Source organism: Haliaeetus albicilla, chromosome 7 (assembly GCF_947461875.1).
Source record: "Haliaeetus albicilla chromosome 7, bHalAlb1.1, whole genome shotgun sequence".
NCBI classification, from domain to species: Eukaryota; Metazoa; Chordata; class Aves; order Accipitriformes; family Accipitridae; genus Haliaeetus; species Haliaeetus albicilla.
The window spans coordinates 18658691-18686136 of NC_091489.1; the positions used below are offsets into that span (position 1 = coordinate 18658691).

The 27446-nt window shown below is 39.0% G+C and overlaps 1 protein-coding gene across 5 annotated transcripts in view; it reads right to left on the reverse strand.

The window, feature by feature from the left end:
• Positions 1 to 27446, reverse strand: part of AIG1 (androgen induced 1) — a 124100-nt gene that overhangs the window by 93612 nt on the left and 3042 nt on the right. The window contains exon 2 of one of the 5 annotated variants that reach the window (XR_011325409.1): positions 17401 to 17479. The exons of the other annotated variants lie outside the window; for them this stretch is intronic. The gene's annotated coding sequence lies outside the window, so the exon portion shown is untranslated. The remainder of the gene's footprint in view (positions 1 to 17400; positions 17480 to 27446) is intronic. 5 annotated transcript variants of the gene reach the window in all.

Below are 27446 nucleotides of genomic sequence, written 5' to 3' on the forward strand. Positions count from 1 at the left end.
TGAATCAGCTTATAAAACATGCCTAATCCCTTACCACATGATGTAAGTTCAGGGACTCCTTTAAGTATCATCCTTTACTTTCTACATAACCTCCTGTAGTCTTGTTCTTTGAAACCCACCAGCATTGTCCACATGTAACCAAGGATGGTTTAAACCAATGAGATTTTATAGATACACAAAAGAATAAAGTCTACTATGGAATTACGATGCATGGAGATGAAACCCGTTTGACTCTTGGGTCTAGTTTTTATAGGTATTACATTGTTTAAGCCCAAGTCCTTAAGCGCTTACTATGGAGCTGTGGAAAGGGGACAAAGCTGTGTAAGCTAATAAGACCTTCTGTTTCCAAGAAGAGAAACGCATTTTAAAATTCTGCCTGTTGGAACACAATATGTGTCTTTAAGTGGACAGACAGAAAAGCGACTTTTTGTGCAAACTAAGCAACTTGTAAGAAACCAGAAAACCAAAACAGATGTGGGCCCCTAAAATGCAATTTTTATAGCACTGCCTTTCAGCATCTATTACAATTCACAATTTTCAGCACATGAAATAAAAAAATCTGATAAATAATAGAAGCATACTGCTTGCACCTCTTCCTTTCTCTCCGCATCTTCCCTCTACTTAACCCAGGAAAACCCCTTACTGCATTACACTTACTGGAAAGGTTAAGTCTCAGACCGTTCTGTCTTAACAGGATTCTTGACTGTCTCGTAATGGTTTTCAAAAACATGCAGCACAGTTCTTGAAGAGGTAATGTGGTTGTGCTAACACAGTTTTAAAAGCAGTTTTCTTAATATTTTTAGTACTTCTATAAAGATAAATATATTATTCCTTACTACAACAACCTAAGCTGAAATTTGGGGAATTATCAAAAATATTTGGAAATGCTTTTATTTTTAAAGGCAAAAAAGCGTATTTAGTTATTCTTTTTACATGAGTAAAATACCCCCCAACAAAAAACCTGCTGTAATTGACAACAATTGAGAAATTCATTTTAAAGTGCTACTATATCTCCGCTGTGTTGCATAGATCACATTTCCAATATGATCTCAGCATGACAGAGTGTATGCCATCTGGCTCAGAAGTGCTAACAGCATGGAATCCACTACCACGTATTGGATGAAGAGATGGAATGGACAAATACAGAATATATAGCATAAAGCAATATGTACAAGAATTTGACCGGATGTTGAGAAAGTGTTAAATTTTCTAAAATCTTTCACATTCTTTTTAGCTGTGTCATTCCTCTCCAACACCATGTCAATCCAGTCTTCCTTTTCCCTCTAAAAACTACAGGTATTTTCTGGATACTTTTGAGTTATAGATGTCCGGATACTTTACTCTGATCTTAGCTAATACACTCAAAGAGGCACTAAGCTCATTGTTGCAGTATTTAAGAAATTATTATTCTATTTTTATCTTTATCTTTTTGATTTTAAATTGTTTTCACTAAACTAATTTTCTAATAATCCCCATCTTCTTCCTTACTCTCTTGCATTGTGTATAGAAAAGCTGCCATTACTACTTATTGTATCCTGCTTATAAGATAGTGTAATTTCATTAAACTTATATAATCCATTCAGCAAACATGTATAATACAGTTTATTCAGAATAGATTAAGATTTTATTAGGTTATATCTTTTATGTTTTTCTTTGCTAAAGCTTAATCTTATTAGGATTATACACTGCACAGAAGGTTATGTCATTATTTTGGCTTAAATGCTAATTTTACACATTTCAGCATGATTGGTACGCTCTCTGCAGCAGTGGCCTTGCAGTCAACCAGGCAGGAATGGCAGCTCTCTAGACAATGTTTGGGATAGCTAGCTAAGAAGCTAAGGCTTGTTCTGCAGCTGTCTGTGCTAAACTGAGCTTTAGGATACGGTTTCCGATGGCTGGAAAGTCCCTAGCACTTTGTAAGTTAATTACCCCCCAAAGAAATTGCATTTTATTAAGTACAGAACTTTCTCAAAGAAATGGGATTCTTTAAGCTTCAGAAACTCCTGCATTGCACCAACTTTCTCATGTTTAGAAATACAGTTTGAAAACCACTAGAGGGAAGCAATTTTGACAGATCAAATTTGAAAACAAAACTACATAGAAGTTTTTCAAAGAAGAGTGACTGGTTTTGCTTTTTATTTCTTTCCTTTTTAATGAATAAGGTTACAGCTGCCTTCTAAATTGCTGAATTTAGAAAAGGCCATGACTGATGTATCTCAGCAACATGGTGACAGAGCTGGAAATGCAAACGAGAAAGGCACTACAATCTTCTGAGACGTATCAGCCTCAGTGCTGCCCTGCCATGGCTGTAGGAAATAAAAGGTTTTAATCCGTCTGTTTCCTGAGCACTGTGAAAGCAGTAATGAATGACTCCTCACACCAGTCCAGCAAGACAGGCTATTAAATGATACTGTCTCAGTTGGGCAATTCTCCCTCTCTCTAGGGAAGGTAAGGGAAGGAAACATTGAGAGCTTTATCCCACCTCTTTATCCTACCAACAACACACAAACAAGTCAGTTGCAAACCCACACTGTGAAAATAGCTCATGTCTCCGATCAGGGTCATCTTCAGCTTTTGCTTAAAGCAACTTTTCTTCCCCAGCTCACTGCTGCAGCAGCTCAAGGATAATTTATGAGGGGCGTGTAAAGTATATTCATAAATAAAGTTATTACTAACATAAGGATATTCTATAATTAGACCACAGCAAAGGATGCTGCTATTCAAGCTCCACTTGAAAAAAAGAGAGGACATAATTTTGTACATTAATTATAAAGCATGTGGTTCAATGAAAGGTGATCTAACATGTTGTACTGTCCTCATAAACAAGACTATTCTTTACACAACATTTCAAGCAAGGCGCTGTGTGTTATAAAATGTTGTATTTCAGGAGAAAAAAAAAGTTCTCATTATCTTACACCTCTAAAGAAAACATGGGAAAAACCCTGATATAAGCTAACTGCATTTAAATTAAATAATACAAGGGGGGGGGGAGGGTTGAGCATTCACTAGGTGTGTGGCATTTCAACCTCAGATAACACTTCCCTGCTTTCATTGTCCTTCTCATGAACAAATCTCAAAGGAAATTAAGGATTTGTTTCCTGCTTGTTGTTGGTGAAAGTGAGGCAGGGAGAAGTGAGCTGGCCAAGGTCAGGCAGCAAGGCAGCAGGGGACCCAGGGGGATGAACTCAGGTGTCCTGATCCCTAGGCAGTTCTAGGCATTAGATCAGGCTGTGTTCCACAGATCTGTACTCACTCTTACAGTGATAACCATTTCCACTGCTTACTAGGGGAGCACTCTTGGCTTTCTCAGAGAAACGGCACAGACCTTTTCATTCCCTCAAAATATAGCAATACTACTATAAATCCAAATACTTTTCCCCTTATGCAGCTCATATTGATCATAGTTTTCAAAGACCCTGTTTGCTTATTGTGTCTTTCAAAGTTTTCTAATGGTTAGATACTGTAATTCTGACTAGCTGATCTATTTGTGCCAACCAACTAGAGTTACCAAGGTCTCAAATAGAATAGCTTTGGAGAGCTTGTCCATTATACCATTCCCACCTGCACTGTTCTTATGCCTTTGTTCATAACAGAAAATACTGATTTTGAGCAATGCTAGCACTGAATAAGTCTTTTTCATTTTTCCATCACTTTTTCTGCTCTCTATGGATAAGTTAGATGAGCTGCAATTTCAGTGTGGTGCACACTTGGCTTCCCAGCATCCCCGTAGGACTGGGCACTGGGTGGAAGAAGCACAACCATCCCATCTGCTACCTGGAGACTGTCTTTGGAGAGAGTGGCCTGAAAAAAAACCGGCATGGAGCCGTATCTTGCCTTATGTGCTCATGAAGGCAGACACAGCTCAAGCCCCTCTCCTTCTCACTCTATCTAACCAACATTTAACTGTTTCTTGAGTTTCCAAACTAATCTTTGAGACACTGCTATTTACTGTATTTCTGTTTTGCTCACTACTTTTCATTTCACTTGCAAAAGGAAGAAAGCAAGTAACTGTAAGGAAGTTTAAATTCACAGTCCCCTACATATTAGGAGCCAGTTTACAACAACTACCTGGCATCACACCAGGTTCCAAACCCATCAGATTTAGATGCTCTCCATCAGGCCACTGCACACTGACTGACAAAGAGTAAATAGATTTTTTAAATCAGTAAACACCACAAGTTCAATAATAAGCTGTCCTTTCCTCTCAAGAGTTAGGAAGCTCAAACACCACCAGTTGTAGCAGTTAAGAAAGTAGCAGATGACTCCAAAAAAGAAACCTTTGCTAAAGCACGGTACTGGTGACCGGTACTATTGGCAGTGAGCATGGTGTTTTGGATTCTCTATGGCAGGAAAAGCACTTTGCAAGTAGTAGCTTGTAGATGTGGCAGCCCAGCACACAAAAAAAAGCATCCGTGCCTATCAAGAGACATAGCCTACTGGTCAGGTGGACAGATCACATCAGGAAATGCCCCAAGTATCAACTGTCCTCTGCTAAACCTCTTAGTACTCCAACGCTAATGCCTCCATGCACCAGGTAGGTGCGCGCACATGCACTCCAAATTAACACTGTAGCTGTAATCGTAATGCAGCTGGGGACAAGGGCTGTGCCCCTGCACATGCCCGGGGTGCTGAGTCACCCGTAGGAACTCCCTGGGCAGTCCCGGGAACTCCCCAGCTAGTTTCTGTCCAGATGAGATAATTGACTGATAGCTACAGGAACCCGGCCCAGGCAGTCCCGGCTCCACCAGAGGTCTGAGGGATCGATAGAAGAACTCCCCAGGCAGTCCCAGCCTGTATTAACATGATAATCGACTGCGTGACGGGGACTGGGGAGGCAGGGAGCTCCCCGGCAGTCCTGGGAACAACCCGGGCAGGTCCTGCTTTGCACACATGAAGTAAATGGTGAACTGATAGATGCTATTTATATATTTAGGTATGTTTATCATGGGATAGGGCAACTTCTTGCACATAGCTGAGACAATTTTAACTAGAAACTCATCATGCATGCACTGGAGTGTTGACATGGGACCACAGGCCAGCTGGATGATAAGAATTCACCAAACCACAGTTTGGGGAGCCTGATCCAAATCAGCTGAAAATGCTGTTACAAGGACACTTGGGATGGAGACTCCTATCACCACCTGGACAGAAACTGGACATACTGTCACAACAGTGACAACAGTAACACAACAGTGTTACCTCATGCAGAACATCCAAATAAATCAGTTTCTTTACCTAACACTTGAACCAGCGTGTGTGTAACATGGACCGGAACGGCCTCTTAAGAAAATAAGAGCCTACCACCACGTAAGCTGGCCACAATGAAATCACACACAGGTTTACAACACTACTCCAGAGTATAAGTGCATTGGTCCAAGTAAATGTATCTGACGCCACTGCCAGGTTTTATGTAAGTTACCTCTAATTCTGACTTGCAGAATACATACTCTTTTCCCCAAATACTTAGTAAGTAAGTACATTCCAGTATTCTGCCCTAATCCTCACAACACAAAAATGCTGGTTACACAGATAACATTCATAAATGTTGGTGGCTTCTGGGCCATGCCCATTTATTTATAATCTGGCTGTAGTCCATTGCAGTACAAGGCACTGACACTACTGCAACGGAACAAGGACCTCTCCTGTCCAGACCACCTGTAACCATGCAATATGAAACTTCACACCAGAGTCCTGGTGCAGAGCTGCTGACCAGCTCTGTCAGCATGCCTGTCCTGAGACATTCAGTTCTGACTAACAGCTAGACCAGGTCATGTTCAACCTCTAGCTTTGGATCAGCCAGGAATCCTGGCTCAGATATGTGTTAAAAATTTCACACATGACACAGCCTGAGCAGCAGTCTGGACCCCTCCACCCCCCTGTCACAAGAGCAAGGCCAAGTACTCGATGCAGAGCTAGATGAGTCCAACCTGGATGCTGTCTGAGAACCACCACACAGGGCTGTTCCGTGCCCATTCAGGAAAGTTTGGTTTGGATTAGGCCTGTATCCACCAGGAGGTTCAGGTGTGACACTGCACAAAACAATTTTAAAATAATTGTTTTTCTTGGTCAGAAAACCAATATATTTTACAGGCCTCACTGCAGAGCTCAGATATATCACATTTCTTCATGTATTACTGAAATTTCAAGGAGAACACATGCCAGAGGTGTTTTCAAGTTCCACTGGACTCAATCAGTTTACCTTGTTCTTCTCCCTGTGCTGAAGGGAAGAGGCACATGTGAGCTCTGGGCGTATCCAAAGCTCTGTATTATTCTTCTGCCAAGACCAGACCATTTGACTTCTTCATTTCTATTTATAAACACAGTTAGGTATTACAAGAGCCAGGCTATTTAACCATGAAGACTGTCAAAATAGATAATGTATTGTGTCTCACTGAATTACAAACTGGCTGAGTGCCTAGCCTTTTGACTGCAAAGGTCCACTCCATCATAGCTCCAGCAATGTCTTCTATCTAATCTACTTCAGGGAAGTTTTGAAAAACAAACAACTATGAAATGACTATATGGATCATACAAATTGTATTTGTTAATCCTTCTATTGGTTAACTGCACTTAGTTACTAGATCTGATGCCAAATTAGGAAGAGTCATAATTTACCAGAAAATGTAGCTGATGACCTTCATTATAGTGAGATACAGCTCAGCAGTGATCTCTCATGGTATCCACATGGATGTGTGCTCAGATAAGGGTGTCAATATACTCTACTGGAACTAGTTCTCTGATAAATTGTTTTCCTTATGTATTTAGGGAGTGCACGTGCATCCACAGTGTGATCAAAATTAGTATTACATTTCAAAGAACCGAGTACTTAGTGTAGTAGCAGTTACAACACAGTGACTGTTTTCACGAGGACCATGAAATTTTATTTGACTCAGTGAAGGCACTGCTTGTATCTGCTTACAAAATATCTGAGTTAGAAATTAATGGCATTTAAGTGGGTTAATATTGGTTAATAAACCCATAAAAAACCCATAATAACACCTACATCAAGTATGGCAAATCTAATACGGGTAGGAAAACAGTCCTCTTCTGAGAGAAGAACACTAAAACAAAACAATAACCCAGAAAATGCACATTGACTCCAAGTTAAAATACCACAGCTTGCCTTTATACGAAATTGTATTAGCTAATCTTTTGGAGGAAAATACAAATTAAATACTTCTTGGATTTATAAAATGCTTGACATCCAATCATTAACCTGCACACACGCACTAAATAAAGTAAAAGCACATTCTGTTTCCCTAGGAAGGGATTTCTTTTAAAGAGGCAGGATTTATCCAGATATGGATGTAGTCAAAACATGTATATCATTTAAAAGCAAAATACGATGCAGTATCACAATACAGTAGTATTATCATATATATAAAACTATACCTTCAGGAATTTCATGTCTATAGTTACAACATTTGTATCAATGACAAGATAAGTTCAGCACATCAATACATAGTCAATTTGAAAAGCAAGTGCAAAAAAGGTCACATTTTAACCAAGCATTTATCAACCTTGTATGCTAAAAGGTAAACCATCATATCATGACTTCCGTATTGTAACTGTTTTTAGCTTAGAAATATTAATCAATCTGCATATCACAGTATTACTATCGTATTATAATTGTCTCTCTACAGACATTTTCCTGCCCTTATTTTGTTTTTTGCTGTTCCTACTTCCCAGGTTTTCAGACTGAAGATGGAGAGAATATTAGAGGGACTCTTGCCTCTCTAAACAACTACTCAAGAAATCAGAGAAGGAATCTGAAAGAATTTCACATACTTCATTCTAGGTTTGCCTTCACTTTATAGCACTTAGACAATTTGCATTTATTTTACCACTAGATGCAAAGACAACCAGCTTCCGATGGGGACTTTCTCTTTGGTATTATCAGACCTTTAGATTTTCAGAGAAACTTGAAACTGATAATGGATCAAAGAGATAATCTACTTGTTTCTTATCCATCTCTTATTTATATGATTTTAAATGTCACACAGAAAGAGGGTTTTACACGGAACTGTCATAAACCAGCCTATTCAATGGTATCATTTTACATGACTTGGCAGTATAAATTGATTATATATGTAATATTTCTATCAAGCTAAAGATTTTTTTAAAACCAACAGAAAATTGTAAAGCAGAGACCAACTGATTGCTGGCTATACTTAATAAAATCTGGCTCAGTCCTCAAAACCAATACAGTGTGCTTCCTTGTTTTTAATTTCTTTACTCTTCTTAATGGTAATCTTTTTCAAAGCACTAATAAAAGAGATTTTCCTTATAGGTCAATATACTTATTCAGATCAAAGAGAGGAGTAGGATTCACAACTGAGATATTCCCTATCAGTGGCCATTTCATAAGGCAGAATAGTACACCTGTTAACTTCACCATTGCATAATAGCACAGGAGCAACCAAGAGCAAAGCAGGCAAATCCACAGCAATTTACTGCTTTGTAACTCAAACCAGCGCTTTAAATTCAGCTTGAAAAAAAATACAGGAAATGCTACTGTAGCTGGACAAAACAAAAACAAAAGTAATTTCTTTGTGGCAATATATACTTAGTAGCAGACTGCTACATTCAGCACAACCACCCATTTTTGGATGAAGCCCCACTGAAGAAAACTGCAGCGAAACAAGGCCTAATGCACTGCTGCCACATGAGCATAGCAAAAAGGTCACACTGAATGCAACCATCTAGTCAATCATAGGCAGAAAAAAGGACTCTCTAGCATTCTGGAATGTAACCAGACTTGTAAGGGCCAAACCCAAGTAACAGAATGGCAAACACTTCCCATAAAGAAATAAAAGCATGTTTTTTTGCTATACTATTTATTTTTTATTATAGTAGAAAACAGTGAATAAAATGGTGCATTTATTTTATTTCTGATAGATAATTATCATGACTGGTGACAGGCTGGAATATGCTAAAATTTCTCCAATCAGAATTGAACTGTTTTAACTAAATAAATGAACTTAATTTAAATGTGTTACACATGTAAAGAAAAGTTTAAAATAATGCATTATGAATTTAAATCTGACATACTGAACAAATGAAATGTTTTCTGTAGTAAGTAAAACCAGATTTAGTGTTTCTTTTCACCATGCCCTACACGATTTTAGCGGTAGTAGATATTATCCTCCCACACATCATTGTTATTCGCAGGTGTGGAGGAGGAAAACCAGCTTTCCTACTTTTTAACTCCCAGTTGGTTTCTCAGTGAATTGACTTCTCTTCATTCTGTGTGAATGAAATAGTTATTGAACTAAACTAATGAATAACAGGAAGAAATACTTTCTCTGTATCTGCAGAGAAGACTAGTGTTGTCAAAAAACCAATTAAAACTGAAGCAAACTCTGCTGCTTAACCATTACCTTCAGTAGTTCTGTGGTGTGGCTTCTCTTAAAAACTTCAGTAACACATGCTCCAGCCAGATGTAACAACAAGAACTACTGAAAAACCTGGACATGTAGTCCATGCTGATAAAAGAATCCAAAAATATGCTGTATCGGGATGCATGATGGATTATGAATGTGTTACATCATTACCCATCCAGCAAATAGGATTATCACCAGTGAGATCCTTAGCAGACAATGTGATTGCACAGTTCTACGATACAACAGAAGGAGATGGTTGTGTAACTGTAGAAGAGTATTAACATGCCAAAGAGTGGACATTTTCAACCTATTAGGCAGGACTCAGGTGGACAAACTCCTAGGAAACCTGCGTCAGCGTTGAGCATGATCTGAGCAAAGGGCTGGACTAGATGACCTCCTGGCTTACCCTCCAACTTAAGTGATCCTATGATTAGATCAAATCTGGGGTTTCACGTAAGAGAAAGTGTTTAGTCCTGTCAAAGACTGTAAAATCTCTTCCTTGTTTGCAAAACACAGATATCTCTAGAATGACTCCAGCTGATCACAAAATCTTAAATTTCAAAAAATTGTGAAAGTGTTTTCACAATTTACAGAAGGACTTTTCCTACAGTCGCTGTAGGTTTAAGCTTCACATGAGGATACTGTTGCACAGACACTGCAGCAATAGTATTTGGTCTTGTACAAGTGTCTCCCTGCCGGTAAGACTTCAAATGTGCTAATTTAGGGGAAAAAAAGGAGTCGGGGACACAGACCAACTGAAGATTTGAGCTTAAATTTGTGTAATAGACCGTCTCTAACTAATATGTACTCAGTAGCATCTGATTGCTATTTTATTATGTTCATACAGAAACAACCAAAAAAACCCGTATCCAAATTGTGCCATCCTTCTAAAACCAGAGATCATTCTGTGATTGCAACATCTGCAAAGACTAGCTAGGCTCAACTCACCCATTAGAATAAAGACAAGCTATTTGTACGCGTTTAGGCATGTATCTTTTACTGACATTCAGAAAGAGCAAAGACAAGTAGCTGGTTATTTCATTGCCATTTGCTGTCTAAACAGGTGAGGAAGTTCTTACATACACACTTACATACCAGTACTGCCTTTTAAAGCTGCTGTTTGATTTTTCAGATGTAATCACAAATTGATCTCTCACCTCTCTGGTGACTGTTCAAAATCTGCTTCTATCTCCATGAAACAAAAAGACATTGAAACCAACAGTTTTGTCTTTTACATGTAATTTTACAGTCCACTGTTTCCCAGTCATATAAAGAATTCTTACTCACATCCTGTGCCCAACTTTTGGTTCACATTAACGTGCTGCTATGCATTCTTTGGTGAGGTCCTCGACACAGAATTTTTTCCTGGATCTTTCCAAGTCTTTGTGTCAGCAGCAAACTAACACCAATTCAGCTTTTAACCAAGATGCACAAAGTTGATAAAAAGTTGTCACTTAGGTATCTGTAAGGCAAGCTGCATGTGAAATGAAGCACTAATGTATTTTCTTGAAAAGGCTTATTAAAATTTTGCAGATATTCTTTCCAATGGCTAATGGTGTATTATTAAAGGGCTTATCAACGGGGGGAGTGTTTTAAGGACTTGAATTTTCATAGGTAGTTATCGGCATCTGTGTGCAATGTAGACAAGACACTAACTAGGATGATAATGTTTTGTCTTCACTTTGTGGAGACTTCTGTCAATTAAAATATTAAGAGGCAATATATGGATGTAGTCATAGTTGTTTTCTCTGTTGCTGGTAAAAGCTGAAATCAAAGCTTCAGTCTGTGTTGGGATATTGGAGTCTTCCAGTTTAACACCTTAGATGTGTACACTTCAAAAATTGCCTAGCCTCAAAAGGAGTCTACCATTCCTCACCACTGCTCCTTAAAACTAGAGAAAGAACCCTGAATCTTAATGCCTGTTTATGGTACCATAATCACATCTATTGTGGTCTGCAGAGCTATATTCAGCCAGAAGAGAGAACAAGAACAAGGAGACTGTGGTAGGAGGGACTATTGCTACCTCTCCCCTTACCATAAATCCTGCCCTACATATCCTATACATACTCCACAAACAAGATTCAGCCATTCTCAGCCTATGTCCTGTTATTTTCCTCCTCTGTTTGGCCCTGTAGTACATTCTGGGTAGGATCTCACAAGTATGCAATGTTCTTTGAGCTTTCTACTCCACTGATGCTGGTGGCTGCCTAACTTTAACTGCAGCAAAGTTTTTGAAAAATCTCACTTCTTCTAATCGTATGTGGCATGCAATGAATAAGTAAAGCCTATGTGAAGGACTTCCAGATAAGCCACACTGAATGTCCATAACTGAGTCTTACATGCAATCAGGTAAAATTAGGTTGCTATTTTGGTTTGGGTTGGTTTTTTTTAATTTTTCCTTTATGTTCAGAACATTTGATAAAATATGTTGATGCTAGCTTTATATCCTACACATTAAGGTGAGAAATATTCTCTAATGCAGTTAAACAATATTGTATTACTGGTTTATTTGAAGAAACTGTGAAGAAAAATTACAGCTAGGAAGTATTACAGCAAAGTCTATACAACCTTTTAACATTTACTGCTAGGACTTCAAAAGAAACTGAAAAGGAAACCTACTAGAATTCACAGCACAGGGTACAAAGCACTGGAAAATCATATTTTATTATACTTCATGACATCACCCAGTGAAGCAACAATAGCTGATTTTATTGTCACATTTTGTAGATAAACCAAAGCCCACAGAGTTTACTAACTCTCCTGTGATGACATGTTAAAGCTCAGGACATTCCAGAACAAGAAGACAGCCAAAACTCTTGACTGAATGAGATTCACTAAATAATCCTTTTGCCCTTGATAGAAGACAGTTGGCAGAAATTCTTCAAGATTTGAATACCTCCCTCCCTTATAGACATCTTTGAAAGGTCATACTTAAATATAGATGTACAAACTTCTGCATAAACACCACTTACATCTTCCTCTTGCTGATAAAGCTATGCCCATATGATAAGTCTACCATGGAAAAAAATAATTTTCAGTTACGGGCCCTGGCAACGAGCAGAAAAGTTACACTATAAATTTAAGTTTCAGTTTGTTTATTTACCAGATTAAACATGTATTTCTAATTGGCATCTGCTTCACGGAAGAAAGACTTCATCCAGCCTTGGTCTAATTTTCTATGCCTTGAACCTTCAATCTCATCTATGTCTGCATACAAAGTGAAGATAAGATGCTAGCAATTATCAAACCATGATGATATGCATTCATATTACTAAGATGTAAATGGCAACACAAGGTGCAAGCTAGAGGCCTTAAAACTGGATAAAGAATGCGCAGAAGTTCAAGCACTAACGAAGCTAAATCATCATTTGGAAGACAGTAGAACAATAAAACTAGCATAATTTTCAAAGTAAAATTGTCAGAAGCAAATTTGGACTATGATTAATCAAGAATATAAACACCTAAAATTCTTTTGCTGCCATGATTATTTACTACTAATTAAGTGGATAATTTTTTCACACTCCATTTGCAGTAACATCTTCTGTTTGAAGTGTTGTAAAGATGTTGTGTTTGTCCAACACAGAAACAAACACTTGTAAATTTCCCTTTTTGATGGTTCTACACTTTGATCAGTTCAGTTCCTTTTATGACTTCAGGAAAACTGGCTTTTAGAGATTTATTCAATTTCCTGAGAACTGGCCATATGAAACATTTGATGATCACTAACTTTGGCTCTTTACATTGCTGTCCCGTGTCACAGTTGAGGTGAGTTAGAAATAAAGCTGTGGAAAAGTCAGATTAAGGATGAGTATCAATATTGCTTCCTTTTGTTGCTGTGGTTCTTTATAAAATACTTGGACATACTTGGTGATTGGAAAAGGTCTGAAGCATGGGTTCACAGACCCACCAGAAAGTGAAGAGGGAGGGAAGGATGTTTATCATGGAAGTAGGTCTGATTGCTGCAAGCTTAAAGCTCAAATCAGATAAATCACTTAGGATGTACATTTTTCAAATGATAAGAACTTGGAAGTCGTTGTCATATGACTACAGATTAAAATGGCAGCTACTCTCAAAATTAGGTATATCTGGAAGTTATCTACTACATTTAACTGGCATTCTGCGGAAGCAGATACACAACCTTATCAGAGTGTAAAGAGCAAGGGTAGTGCTCCAGTGCTGGGTCCAGTGCAGGATGAACCAAGCAGTAGCGCAGAGTAAAACCAGCTGACACTAAAACTGACTCTCTGACTCTAGAAGTTTGTTATCAGGGTTCACTCAAGCCTTTTTGATATTCTTCTAATAGATGACTTTACATCTTCACACTTTCATTTCAGACCAGTTTTTGTTAATTAAGTGAAAGACCTTTTTAGGTCACATAGCTGAAAGAGATACTACGGAATTATTCAGAAAAGATTAATTTCATGCTCTGGGATGGGAATGTAAAAAATGTACTCATAATAAAACATGCTTGGAAAACGTTCTTCTGAGAAAAAAAGTAAGCCATAAACCCTTATTGTCCCCACAGAAAAGCGTTAATTATTGAGAAGACTGAAAATCATAAACATAAAACATAAATCTAAAAAAATATAAAACCCAAAGGAGTCTGTGAATTAACTTGACACATGTTCCACTTCACCACATGCATACAATACTTACTGTTGTATATCCCATGTCCTCCCTTCTTTTATACAAAATCGTAAGTACATATACACACACTCCCTCGTACCTCAAAACCTTTGGGCTAGGGTTGGCATTGCCCTTCTTCCTGAAAGAAGGTGACGCGCTCCGCAGCTATGAAAGCTGGACCTCCTCAAGGGCTGCCCCGGCTCGGCAACCGCAGGCTGCCTTCACAGGCAGGGAGAGGAAGGCACGCAGCCCAACCCCGCTCTCCTGCGCCAAGGCAGGTGCCCGGGAACCAAGCGGCAGGCTGCCTGCAGGCAGGGCTTGGCGGTGAGGCCTCACCGATCTGCCCACGACCGCCCCGTCTCCCCTGGGGGAGGAAGAGGGTGAGCTGCCGATCGGCCGATCCCCTCAAGCACCCCTGCCAACCGGCGGCGACAGCAGCAACGAAACAAGGCCGCGACACACAAATGCCAATGGTACATAGGCTTAAGCGTTTACGTAACCACAGGCTACAAAGTACAGTAATAAATACCGGCACACACAAAATTCAGGATCGGGAAGCCTGCCAGAACAACGTGTTCCTCTCCAAAGTGTGGACACAGACACCTAGCCCAGCTTTTGAGAAGCACCCTTCAGGCAGAAGGGCCCAGCTCAGGAAAACAGGCCCTTGATCCATGAGGATGCAGGACTGGCAAAACACTGACCATACTCCTCTGCAATCTCCTTCACTGCAACTCATTGATCCTTTACGAATTTTCAAACAAATAATGAATGTTGGAGAAAAAACTGTCCAGCACAGTGAGGCAATAATCCACAGACACGAAACGCATTCCTCATTTCTCTCTCCATTCAACTCCGCAGCTACATGAAGACAGTAGCACAGTAAACAAGCCTCCTCCTCCTCAACACACTTCAAGTCATTCTTCCCACACACAGCTGCCACTATCATGCATATTTCAAAGCCTCCATCTGGGCTCGACAACTGTACCTTCCTTTCTTCCAGCCAACAGAAATACACGTCCTACTCAAACAGGCATGGATGATATCGTGCTGTTTATTTCAGAACAGAAGCTGTTCCACAAGTAGGTCATGTGGGTGGAAGCCCCCATGCTAACCTACATGTTCACCATGCAGGTTAAAGCTACCCTACATTCACTTTTCCCTCTTTCCAGCTAGAAGCTGTTTCCAGGCAGCATGTGAGGATTTGCGGTACTTGTCCAGGCTGCTGAATGCCTGGTTCTTCTGGATAAACACCTACTGCTCACACAGGGATTAACTTCACAGTATACACCCAGCAGGTTAAACATTTCCCAGAGATTCTTCATTTATGCTGCATGTGCTACACAGTGCAGGTACACCTCCTTCTGTCCCGAAGTATGGCAATAATCCCCATGGCTCTTGCAGACTGAGGACTCAGCATACGCAGCAGCCAGATCTCTGGTCTGGGGCCTCCTCTTTTTCTTCTGAAGGTCAACTCTCCTTGCTGCATCTATCCCTCTTGATGCTCTGCTGCAGCAACCACCCACTCTGCACCCATGGGAGCAGCCTACATTCTACCATTTAAAATAGCTGTGTCTCTTCCCTTCTCCCTCATCAGCCTGGACTCAGCTCACCCTTCCTGTATCATCAAATGCACCTTCCTACATCCATCATGCAAACAAGCACTCTGCCTCTCCCCATCTCTTGCTCTGCAGCAGCTGGGTAGGCACGGGTTGAGGACAGTGTCTGTTGCAACACTGGGAAGGGCTGAGGCCAAGATAGGATATGGCTCTTATCTTGGGGAGCAGAAGAAGGTGGGGCGAAAACAGGAGCCAGTGCAGAGTCAGGTTGCTCCTGCTCCACCAAGGGGTAGCACGTGGCTTCATTCACACCTGATGGCAATGTCCACACACTTCCCATCTCTTTGCAGATAGCAGTAGCAGTGAGTCGCTGCATGAGACGGGGCAGACTGGAGGTGATGTTTGATTATCTGGACAGTGCTGCCTGAATAGCCAGTCTCAACTCCAGCCCCACCCCACCCTACAAAAAAACCCAGAGGCTGAATAGGAGTGATCTATGGGCAGCCTCTGTCCCAAAGATCACGTCCTGGACCACCTGAGATCAACGACGCTTTAACTTATAGATTACACAACTAAGATAATTCCTTAAGGATTTTAATGACTGTATGTCCAACCAATTTCAGTGTCTTGCATGCTGGGCTTGCATTTGGTTTAAATCATGCCTCTCTGAAGAAGGATGTTGTGAGGCTTAGTTAACTAATATTTCCTAAGTGCTTTGAGATCTTGTAATAAAAGGCACAATGGCACTATAAAGCAATTTTACTCTTAGTAAGATACTTGTTACCAGGATTTATTAATTTTGTCCTGAAGAGAAGTCAGAAGATCTCCATCTACATGTGCATTGCTTCTTTCTTGAAGATGGAGAACGAAGGAGATGGTACAAAAATAAATCTCCATAAAGAGAACAGGCAAGATTGGCTGTTTGGAATAGGCACTCCTATCTATTGCTTTCTTTTGGGAATACCACAAAGGAGGAAAACTGCAAAGCAAACTCCAGTGGAAAGATACTTTCCGCCCAGAGTAATCATTCATTTTAGGTCACGTGGAAAGAGATGTGGCCTAGATCTTCTGCCACTCTGCAACCACTACCTGTCTTCCTACTTTAACAGCATTTCCGACAAACTGAGATATGGCCTTAATTTTCCTTAAGCTGATCATACAGGTTTTAAAATTTTTCTTTGATATTTGTCATAGTGCTTTGGAGGTCACCCAGGCATTTTATGCAGACTGCTGGTACACTTAATCATTTCAGTGGCTTCCTGCAGTAAATCAGGAGACATTATATTAATAAAAGATGGGGCTGTTCCAGGTCTGATTCATAATGCCGAATCCCCATCTACCTGGCTTAAAAAGAGTCCTTTAAAAAGGTCAGTTTACTCTACAGAATTCTGAATATCAAGGATATGTCTTCTCTCACACAAGATATACACACTTGAGGCCAGCACCCTGAAAGGTACAGAAGACACTGGAATGATTCAGAACGAGGGCTCATGGCTGTCTGCACCACAACCTAGCCAAAGAGACCTTGTCTGAAAATACACCACTGAGATACAGGCACACCATGCAAGTAAGCATCTCATAAAACAGATTTACCTCCAACACTGAACTTCTTTGTCTGGTAAACACTGTTTAGTCACATTCATTGAGCACAAGACCCAAGACAGGCAAAATATCAGGTCTAAGATGGAAAGACTGGCCAAAAGCGGACTTTGCTTGTACCTTATTATTATTATATGGTTACTTCTTCAAAATACTTATTAATCCCTGCAATCAGGATGCACCTATTTTAAAAAAAAAAAAAGAGTTTAAACAGTTGTTCTCTGAATTTGACTTACCACATCCCCTCCTGACTTTCACTTTTATATTTCAAATTCAAGTTTGCTTTCACTATCTCACACAGCGCAGGTACAATTCCTGTGAAATAAGGGTAACATTTATGAGTAAGTTGCAACTTTCAGTATTATGTTGCTCTCATGACATTGGTCTTGCCCTTGCTAAAGGAAAAATAAAACAAGTTTTCAATTAATACAGCTGGCAAAATATTTCTGAATAACAATTTTTCACTGCAATGGCTGATTCCTTTGTAATGTAATTTTGTCCAAGTATCTTAATAAAGACAATCAAATGTTTTGTTTTCACTTGTTCAGTCCAACTGCACTGAAACCATGAATTTGAAATACTTTTTCTAAATCCCCCCCACCCCCACCCCCACGAAATTGCGAGATTGACTTTCTCTTCCCATCTGGGTCAAATTAATCATTTCTAAATTTACAATCACACCAGAAGAGACATTAAAAAAATCAAACAAACCAAAATAACCTTCAATATTTTAGGGTCTTAACTTGCAAGGTGCTGAAAACTGTCATAGTTGTAACTCACATGTAGTATGGTGTGGATGCTGAGTATCACCCAGAACTGGAAGTCTGACCTCAACTCCTGTGCAAACTAAGCAGAACGAATGTGGATAATACGGAGAGAATACCTTCCCATTAGCTGCCAGAAGTAATGCCACAGTACCTCTGTAGATCAAGACCTTTGCAAGATCCACAGACCTTATGTGACATTTTATCACGAGGCAGTTGTGAGCATTGGTTCCAATGACATGCCACACACATCAAACCCCGTGATAGGGCCTGACTCCCTGCAAGAAGTGGCATTGAGACCAAAGTGCTCCCATCAGAACACTGCACCCAGCCCACAGCCCACCCCTCTGCTGGGCACAGGAAGGCTAACCAGGCAGGCTAGACTCTAGGTGGGTCCTATGTTGAGCACTCCTTGTTCCAGCCATCACTTGACTATTTGCCTGACATACCTTAAAAGACAATCTTGAATCTAAACCACCTACTCCAGTCAGAGTTTCATTTGTATTGACTTACATTTTAGCAACCTGATTTTACACTTCCGTTTCCGTACGTGCCTATTAGGCATGTGTTCAGCCCTGCTACTGGTTGGACATGGGGGCATGGAGCCACGGCAGGCTCGTCTCTATCAGGCAACACCTAACAAGAATGAATATGCTTCCATGTAGGTTTGAGTAGAAAGTTACCACTGTGAAATGCAGATTTCTCTCTTCCCCTACTTCTAAATTGCAACAGGTGTGTCTGCATGCACTCCCAATCCACCCACACAAACAAAGAATAAGCACTTACATATGTTCACACAAAAAAGAAAGCAAGCTTCTTCTATTAATCACAGTAATAGCCAACAAGCTAAGTAATGTTTAAAAATATTTTTGTTCATCTCACTGAATGCAGTAGATTTCAAACCTCACAATGATTATTACGAAGTAAGTTTTCCTATTAGGAAATACAAAATACAATTTAAATAAATTCACTACCTCATTTAAAATACATAAATTACAAAAAAAGAAAAGATGGAAAATGTCTGAATAAATACTGATTGCTGATTCCCTACATTATTTTGATTTTTCAACTTAAATATCAATCTCTATCAAGGACTTGCTTCTGAATTGGAAAATCTATCATAAAAAATTGAATGGCAGACTACCAAAAAGTGACAAGATTTTAACACCGTAATAAACATTAGTATCATGATCCATTATGCTTAACACTTATGGGAGTTTTTTCCTGTAACCAGGATGCTTAAAAACTTGTTCAAAAACAGAAAGCAAAGCTAAGAGTCTTATATAACTAGATCATTTCAGAAGTGGTTTCTTTAAGGCTATGCACCAAAATCAATAATTTCTGATGGAAAATGACTGATTCTTCATTGTTTTGGGTCTACACAAGGTGCTTTAAAAAGACAAGAGAATGACACTGAGTAGGTCTGGTATTTGGGAATGACAGAGTGAGGATGCAGAAGACAATACAAGTCAGTGAATGCACTGGGACAAAAGACAGTATGTGTGAATGGTGGGAAAGAGTATAAGGAGTCCTGTGGGAATAAGAAAAGCAGCACTAGATAGGAAAGCACAGGCTTCTGGAAGAGGACTGGGTGTGCAACTGGAACTGGGATACAGGGCTGAAAGATCAGGGAGACTGTGCTGGGTAAGAAGAGATTAGAAGGAATGGGGAAAGGGATATTGCACAGGTGGGCTCCTGTAAGAAAAAAAAGGGCAGAAAATACAGTGATAGCTAACAGTAACCTGTAACTGAGGAGCCTGACTGGGCACGAATGGATCAGGGCAAAGTGGGAGCACTTTCACTCATAAAGCTAGCAGCAGATGAAGGGAATCATCCCTTGCACCCTCAAAGACATTCATGTTTTGCTCATACGTTGTACGTTGAATTTTAAAATCAAAAGTTCAGATCCCACTGGCTCAACTCCCCAAAGTAACAAGAGGTCCCTCCACCCTTTTCTAAAATACATACTCATAAAATACATCTCACAATTTTAACTCAGCCTTATAATTAACGGGGAACAAAACAGCTCTGAATTAATTTGGCAGTATCATTTTAGTAGCTTCTGCCCCAAACCATGAGAGAAAGAAAATAAAACTTAGCCTGAAATGCCATATAACTTAATAGCATAGAATATAATCTCTAGAAATTCAGAGGTGTTTAGCTTCTGAAATTATACTGGCATCGAGTCAAGGAGATCTGAATACTAATCTTCTATAATCATATGTTAGAATTAAAAACATCATTAGCTCTTAATAAATACAGGAATATCCCTTTCTAGTGATGGTAGGTCATGAGACAGCTGACCCGAAAGCTGTCTGCTCTCTTTTGTTAGCTAGAGTTCTTTGACACTCAAAAACTTAACAGCATATGGTACCTCAGACCACTGTAATCTTCTATCCACGGTTCATTAATTGGGTCACCTAAACGGACTTCAACAGTAGCAGGCCAATTTACTCTTATATGTGCACAGCATATGGAGAGACTATAGAACAGAGTAGCTTTCATGAACAGTTTGATCTTTTCAAACGATGTGCAGCATAAGTAAACAACTATTATGTCAAACGTACACAAAGATGCATATCCACTTCCAAACACTCCAAATCCCTTTAAGACTCCTCAATGTCCACTTGAAAAGTACGGTGCTCTGCTGCAGGTCCACACACCAGAGATTTCCTTCACGACTCATTCCTTCTTAGGACTCACTTCCTGGGACCTACAGGAATGCAGGTAATTGTGTCTAATGCACACGCAAACTCACAGTTCTTGGAACACAGCTATAACAAGCAAACTCAGGTCAAGAAACTTTTCACAGCATGGAGTTCCAATTTGTTTGTAAGCTTAAGTGAACAGCAAATGGTGACCTCTGCATCTGTCAGTGCATATGGCTTCTAGCTAAGGACAAAGTTTTGCAAGCACCCTCCGCTGAGCAGAAGCGTGCTAAGCCAAACAAGTTATGTGCAGGGAAGTGGTGCCATGCCACCAGTGTGTGGGGGCTGTGTGTGGGGAGACTGTGTGGGTGTGTGGGAGGAAGAACTGGGGAGACGACAAGGAAGGGGAGGAAGTCTGAGGGAGCTAACACATGCTGGTTTAGCCCAGAAACACCAGCCACTTATCTCCACCTCTTGTTTTCCCTCACTTCGTCCTCATTCCCGGCAGTCAAATATCTAAATACCAGTTTGTCACAACACAAGGCTGATCAGCATGGTGCACTCTCTCACCTACACACCCCAGGTACAAAGTGCTGTCATCTATTAGATCTTTTCTCTCCCACCTTCTCTACTTGTGTCCTTTACAAGAGCTGAGCCTGCGCAAGCACTGGCCATAAACAACTTGCATCTTCTCTAGGGTCAAGGGTCCTATGCAGTGCCTCAGGATCACAGAGACATGCTCGCCTGAACATTAGCTGTATGAAATGCTTCCACCACTTCAGCCACAAGCCTGTTAAGCATCTCACAAACATCCCTTTTGCATTCATGCATTTTATCAATTTATATAGCAGCATTTAAAGTCAGCAGTTCCTTTTTCTTCCTTTTGCATCTGATCAAGTACATTTAGGAACATATGCCACCTGTGCTCTGCATGTGGAACTCCCACTTTTACTGAATTCTAGTAATACTAGCAATAATAATAAATAACAATTTGTTACTTATGTGCTGCCAGGACCAGAAGCCTTCAAGAAACATGATAAAATATATGCAAATGGGGGGGAAGCAAGTAAATTTACCCTCAGGTACACAAAGAACTAGGTTTAAAAAAAATATACAAATACAAACAGCACTGCCCCAAACCAAAAATGAGCCAATCAATTCCGAACAGAGTAAAATTGAAATTCTCTGCTAAGTCCCTGCACAAGCAACTCAAACAGTCTGAAGTGCCTAGCAGCATTTCTACAGGTAAGATTTAGCCTCTTAAATTGTTTCACTCAAACTAATTCACTGCAAAAACCCACCACCCTTTGTGGTTTGCTTTACAAGTTAGCAAAGGATTTGACATTCTGCTCTTCTGCACGTTCTATGGTAGTTTATCTTTACCAGGACACCCAATATTCAGCTACTAAAAATTCAGCAGTACTAGTTTTGTTTTAAGCTATACTGTAGAGAGTCCTCAAGCACTTTGAAACAACTAACCTGACAGAGAACTGTGGCAAAAATACCTGAGCTATGTCAGTTGCACACAGATCTAAGTGGAAATTATTATATAATTGCACCCTTTGGCAACTATTCGTTTGGAAATCCTACTGTAAACAGAATGCTTGCAAGGGCAGCGGCAAGACAAGATGTTCAGGGAATGCACCTAGAGGCATTCAAATGTTGCTTTCAAACTCTCCAGGGAAAATCGCATGGACTTACCTAAGTTGCCAGAAGGAGCCTTCATACAAATCAAAATCAGGTTCTGATTTTCTCCTGGCATTTCACATGAGCTTAACCTGTTTCCAAATCAACAGAATTCCAACAGGATCTCCAAATTTTGCAGTATACTGCAAAAAAACCCAACAAGCAACGCCAACTATATGCCAAGAGAGTGTAAAATATCCTGAGGTAACCAGCAAAATGCTGATAAAATCCTCTAAATGCTTAATCACAGTTCTAATTCAGAGTGGGACTTGTTTCTAAGTCTTATTAAAACATGCTTACAAATTTCAATTTACTTTAGTTTCTTCCTCTCTGAAAAGGCTGGAAGTTTTACTTCAGTTTCCAAATGATTTTGTTTTTTCTTCAGAGTTTGGTTAACTTTTCCATCCACTAAAGTTAAACACAGCTTTTTCAGTGGTAGCAAATTTAACAATGTTGAGTTGAAAAAATCTTGCATCATACACAGTAAGAGTAATAGAACAAAGGCCATAAAGCTTTGAAGACTAACAGTAAATTCAGAGCTTTGGAAAATATGGTATGGGAAAAACGTAGTTATTCAAATAAATGCAGGCAAATAAGGCAAAATTTGAAAAAGCTTTCATTAGAAGGAAGAAAGCTTTTCATAGCCACCCATTCAAAGAATGAACAAGGAGTTTGTGCTTCACTTTGGTCTTCAAAATAAGCCAAGGCATTGTCAATTTTGTTTCTACCTCATATGCCATATATATACCTGGACATGCAAGGTAAGAACACCAGGCCTCAGATTCAGATACTTAAAAGAAAAAAACCTACATTGAGAGGAATTTGATATTTTTCATGTGCGTTTGTGGGCAGTAACATCACTTTTGTTTCAAATATAGAAATGTCCAATGTGAACTTATTACATACCAATATTTGTTTCACTCTTGAATTCTGCAGAAAGCATACAAACCTGTCACTGGTGTTGATATTTTTAACAAGCCTGTCACTGGTGTCGACCTTTTTAACATTTACTAACTGCAGTTGCATTAGCAATTAAAACTCCAAATGACAAGGAATTCTGCACCCGTGCTGAGCTCCTCCCAACGTCAGAGTCTATATTAAAGTAGCGCAATTAGAAAAATGTTTTCTAAATTAACTACATTAGGATAGGCAGGCACTGACAACTTCAATTATTAGATATGGAAAGCTGCAGCACAGAAAAGACTGCATGTAATGGAAGGAATCTGATATATTTTTCTTTTATTGTTTTCTTCAGGTAAATACACACTCGGCATAATCCCTTGTAATGAATCTACACTATATCATCTTTAATACACTGCAGAATTGCCTATTTTTTCAACTTTGTTTTATTACATTTTATTGCGGCTTTACTTTGTTCAAATCTGCAAAATTACTTTTGTGGAATGTCAGGGGTCTGTAATTTCATAGTGGGTTTTTTTTCTATTTATTGGCTTAACCAACTTCATTATTTTGTTGCATGGTGTCATACTGGCACATTTGAAACTTCCAACACACCAATAATAAAAGATTTTTATCATGTGAGTGTTTCCCCATTTTCAGATAGAGTGATCAAGTTTCTTTCTTTTTTTTTTTTTTTTCAGCCTAAGGACAAAACAACTAACTACCCACATGGAGTTCTCCCCTACAAGTCTTTGTACATCCTCAGGTTGATGTAACTGATTCAAGTGGAATTTGATTTTTATCAAAAATATTTTTAATTTAAAACACTAAGTTTGCAATTTTCTATATTAGTTAGGAGTATTATTTGATAGGTTATATAGATCTTTACTACAACTTAAGAAGGTCCATCTCTCAAAATTTATTTGTTGTATAAGCCTACATGGCCTCATTAAGATAACACAAATATAAGGTCAAAAATACATTGATTAAATATTTTGTTATATACTTATATTCACAACAAATTAGGACAGCTCAGAAGCCCAACTTTGACTTCCGCATAGAACGCTAACATAGAACACTAGATGTGTTGTCCTTGTTTAAACTAATTGTTTAAAATATTTACAACTTTGCTATATGGAGGCATATAAGATTATCTGAGTTATCCTTACCACTGTAATAAAATTGTAAAGAAAATCATTCAACTGTAATACAACATAAATGGCATTTTTTTCAAAGGGGAACAGAAAGACTACTAAACCAACTTCTTGAAGTTATCATCCTTTGAAACTGTTCTAGCAAAACTACAGACTTTACACTGGTTTAAAACACAGCACTGCTACCTATCACTTACATACTCTGAGTTATAAAACAGTATTACTCACATTAGTTAAATCTATCATCGTAGTAAGTGACTGCAATTTGTCCTCTCTTCCACTTTTCTCGTTTCCCCTGCCAACTCTAGTGCCAACACAAATATTTCAAGACAGCCATAACTTTCCTAATAATTCCCAAATTAAATGTTCAACATATTTAAGTCCAATTGTAAAATAAAGACACGCTAATGCAATGTGAAAATGGAACTCTTCAATGTAGTGCTCAAATTCCACTCAATTTGTAATATCGCTACCAAAAGCAAATGGAAAACATGGGTCTATGAATAAGAAATGGTGATACTATTGCATTTTTATTACAGCATTGACGGCAAGATACATAACTGTTTCTCTGACATGTTTACAGCCTGAAAGGGAAAAAGAAAGCTCTAAAACACACACTTATTAAAAGGCTCCCTTACGTATATCATTGCCTTTTCTCTCAAATACATTAAGCACCATTAAGAAACCTCACCTTGTTATTCCTCAAAAAGCAATCCCTTTCTTTCTCTGTAAACTGATAAACACTCCATTGACTGTATTCTCTGTTATAGTAAGAACACTGAGATATTTAGACATGGTGATGAATTACCTCTGGGAATAATACATAATAATATTTTATACTTCTGTAATCTTTTCACCCAAAAGCCATAAAACACTTGAATACCAGGGTAACTTTATGGATGATGAAAGAGGAAAGCAGAAGGTGAAATTCATTTTACTAAAGGAAATCCTGGAAAAGAGTCATAGTTATATTCCATAGAGTGTGGAATGTGTTTTTACTTCTGTCCTCTGTGCTCTGGTAATTTTAATCCATACAGTTAGCAATGAAACTTGCTCAACTTCAGATACCGCACCAAAAGCAGTTTATTGTTCCTTAATTCTGAATCTTCTGGCCTCTGACATTTTCTGGTAATTTTATTTCCTATCAGCATGACTAAACCCAAATTGGGCACAAATCACCTATAATTTTTAGCCATGCTTTGTTAAGCTGCTATCTTTTTTTTGTTGTCTAGTAATCATATCTCATATAACTTAATAAGTAATTAAATACACTAAATAAGTAAATGACAAATCTATCAACTGTTTTCTTGTCCTACAGTTAACATGCCCCTCTGAAATTTTCCAAAGACAAGAAAAGAACTAAGTTCTGATTACTTACTCAAATTTAATCAAACTAAATCTGAAGGTATTTTCTGTAAAACAAATACAACATGTACTAGCAAAAAAAGTGCTGGGAACAGAGCTTGTACCTGTTTTTTGTAGAATAAAATCTGCCAGACAACATATAAAAGTTCACACACAGACATCCTGCTATTTCTTTTGAGACAATAATAAAAGTATAAGGCCAGGCAAATTTATATAAGAGCAAAATCAATTCCTCTCTAGCTTTGGCTGCCCTGAATCAAGCTGTATGAATACCCACATTAACATTCTGTTATTCAAAACAGGACCATTAATCATAAACATAAAACATAACACTTGAGACTGCTTCAAAAAATCTAGCCTTGCTTTTTGTCTCTGTAACTACCCTGTTCAGCATATCAGAGAGACCTTAAGATGAAGAAAAAACCCAAACAGTATTTTGTTAATGCATGCCTATGCGTGTGCAACAGTGTCTTGGTTTACTGTAGCTTCTTTGAGGAATAAGGTTTTCACAGAAACTGCACAAAGAAAACTAGAAGCTATTTAGACCACCGCACCCCTTACTAAGGAGATACATACTTATTTTAACTCTAAGCTACTTTTCTGCTAATTATCACACACACCCAAACACAAAAAGTAGAACTGGTCTTCTTCCGGCACCCACAGGGTCCACTTTATTCCAAAATACAAATTCTATTTATTTTTGCCTCCTCTCAACAACACTAAGAGAGCCAAGAGAAACTGAAGAACAAAACTTAACCCCTGCAACAGCAAAGATCCTGCCATTTTAGACAAGTTGGTGCAACAGATTCGTATTTTTAAAGGCAGGTGTGTGATTCCATTGTATGCAAGATGACCTAGTTATCTTTAATTCAAGTACTATTTTCTTTAATTCAGCTACTTAAAAGTACTTACAGAACTGAACAAAGAGTGGTACATGTAGGGAAAATCTGAGAGACTTACATAGCTGACAAACTTGTTGCAAAGTATCATTTTATACTGGCATCATTTTCGCCCTAAGTTAACTTTCAACTATGAGGCTCAATAACGAATTTATGGGTTGTGGCGCAGGACAGCACAGTCCTGCAGCAGTCCACTACTAAAGCACAAAATGGTGAATCTGAGTCTAACAAAGGCAGCTATACAAGAAATTTTAGGCACACCTCTTGAAATATCCCATCTGAATCCAGTTCTTTGCTGTTTTCACAGAAACTAACTTTGGGTCTTGGTTTGTGTTGTGAGGCTAAATGAAAGGAATGTGTTGTAGTTTTGAACTAGCCTGAATGTTCAGTTCAATAATTTGATCTGCTGGGCCCACTGACTGGTCTTGGCAGCAACTCTTTACCTCTTCGTATCTCAGTTTCCCACTCTATAAATGATGAAAAGGATACTGCTCTCTTTTCTGAAGTGTTTTGGAATCCACAGGTATCCACAGGCAGATATCTTTACCATCTTTTGGATAAGCAGGGAAGTATCTACCATCTCTACATACCTGGGAGAAAGTCTGAAGCAGAGAAACAATTGTTAGTAGCAACAGTGAGGAGCATCACCGGTGTAATGGCAAAACAAACTGCCAGTACATTTGCTTCCCAAACCAGAAAAATATTCCATTGACATGGGTGTTTCATGGAATGTTGCCACCACATTCGCAACTGCAAAAAACCTGAGTCAGTCATCAGAACGACAGCAGTTAAAGGAAGTCATCAGTTGTGCTTGTTTTCTTTCTTAAATCAAGGACAGGAGAGATTAAGCACAAATATTGGCATCC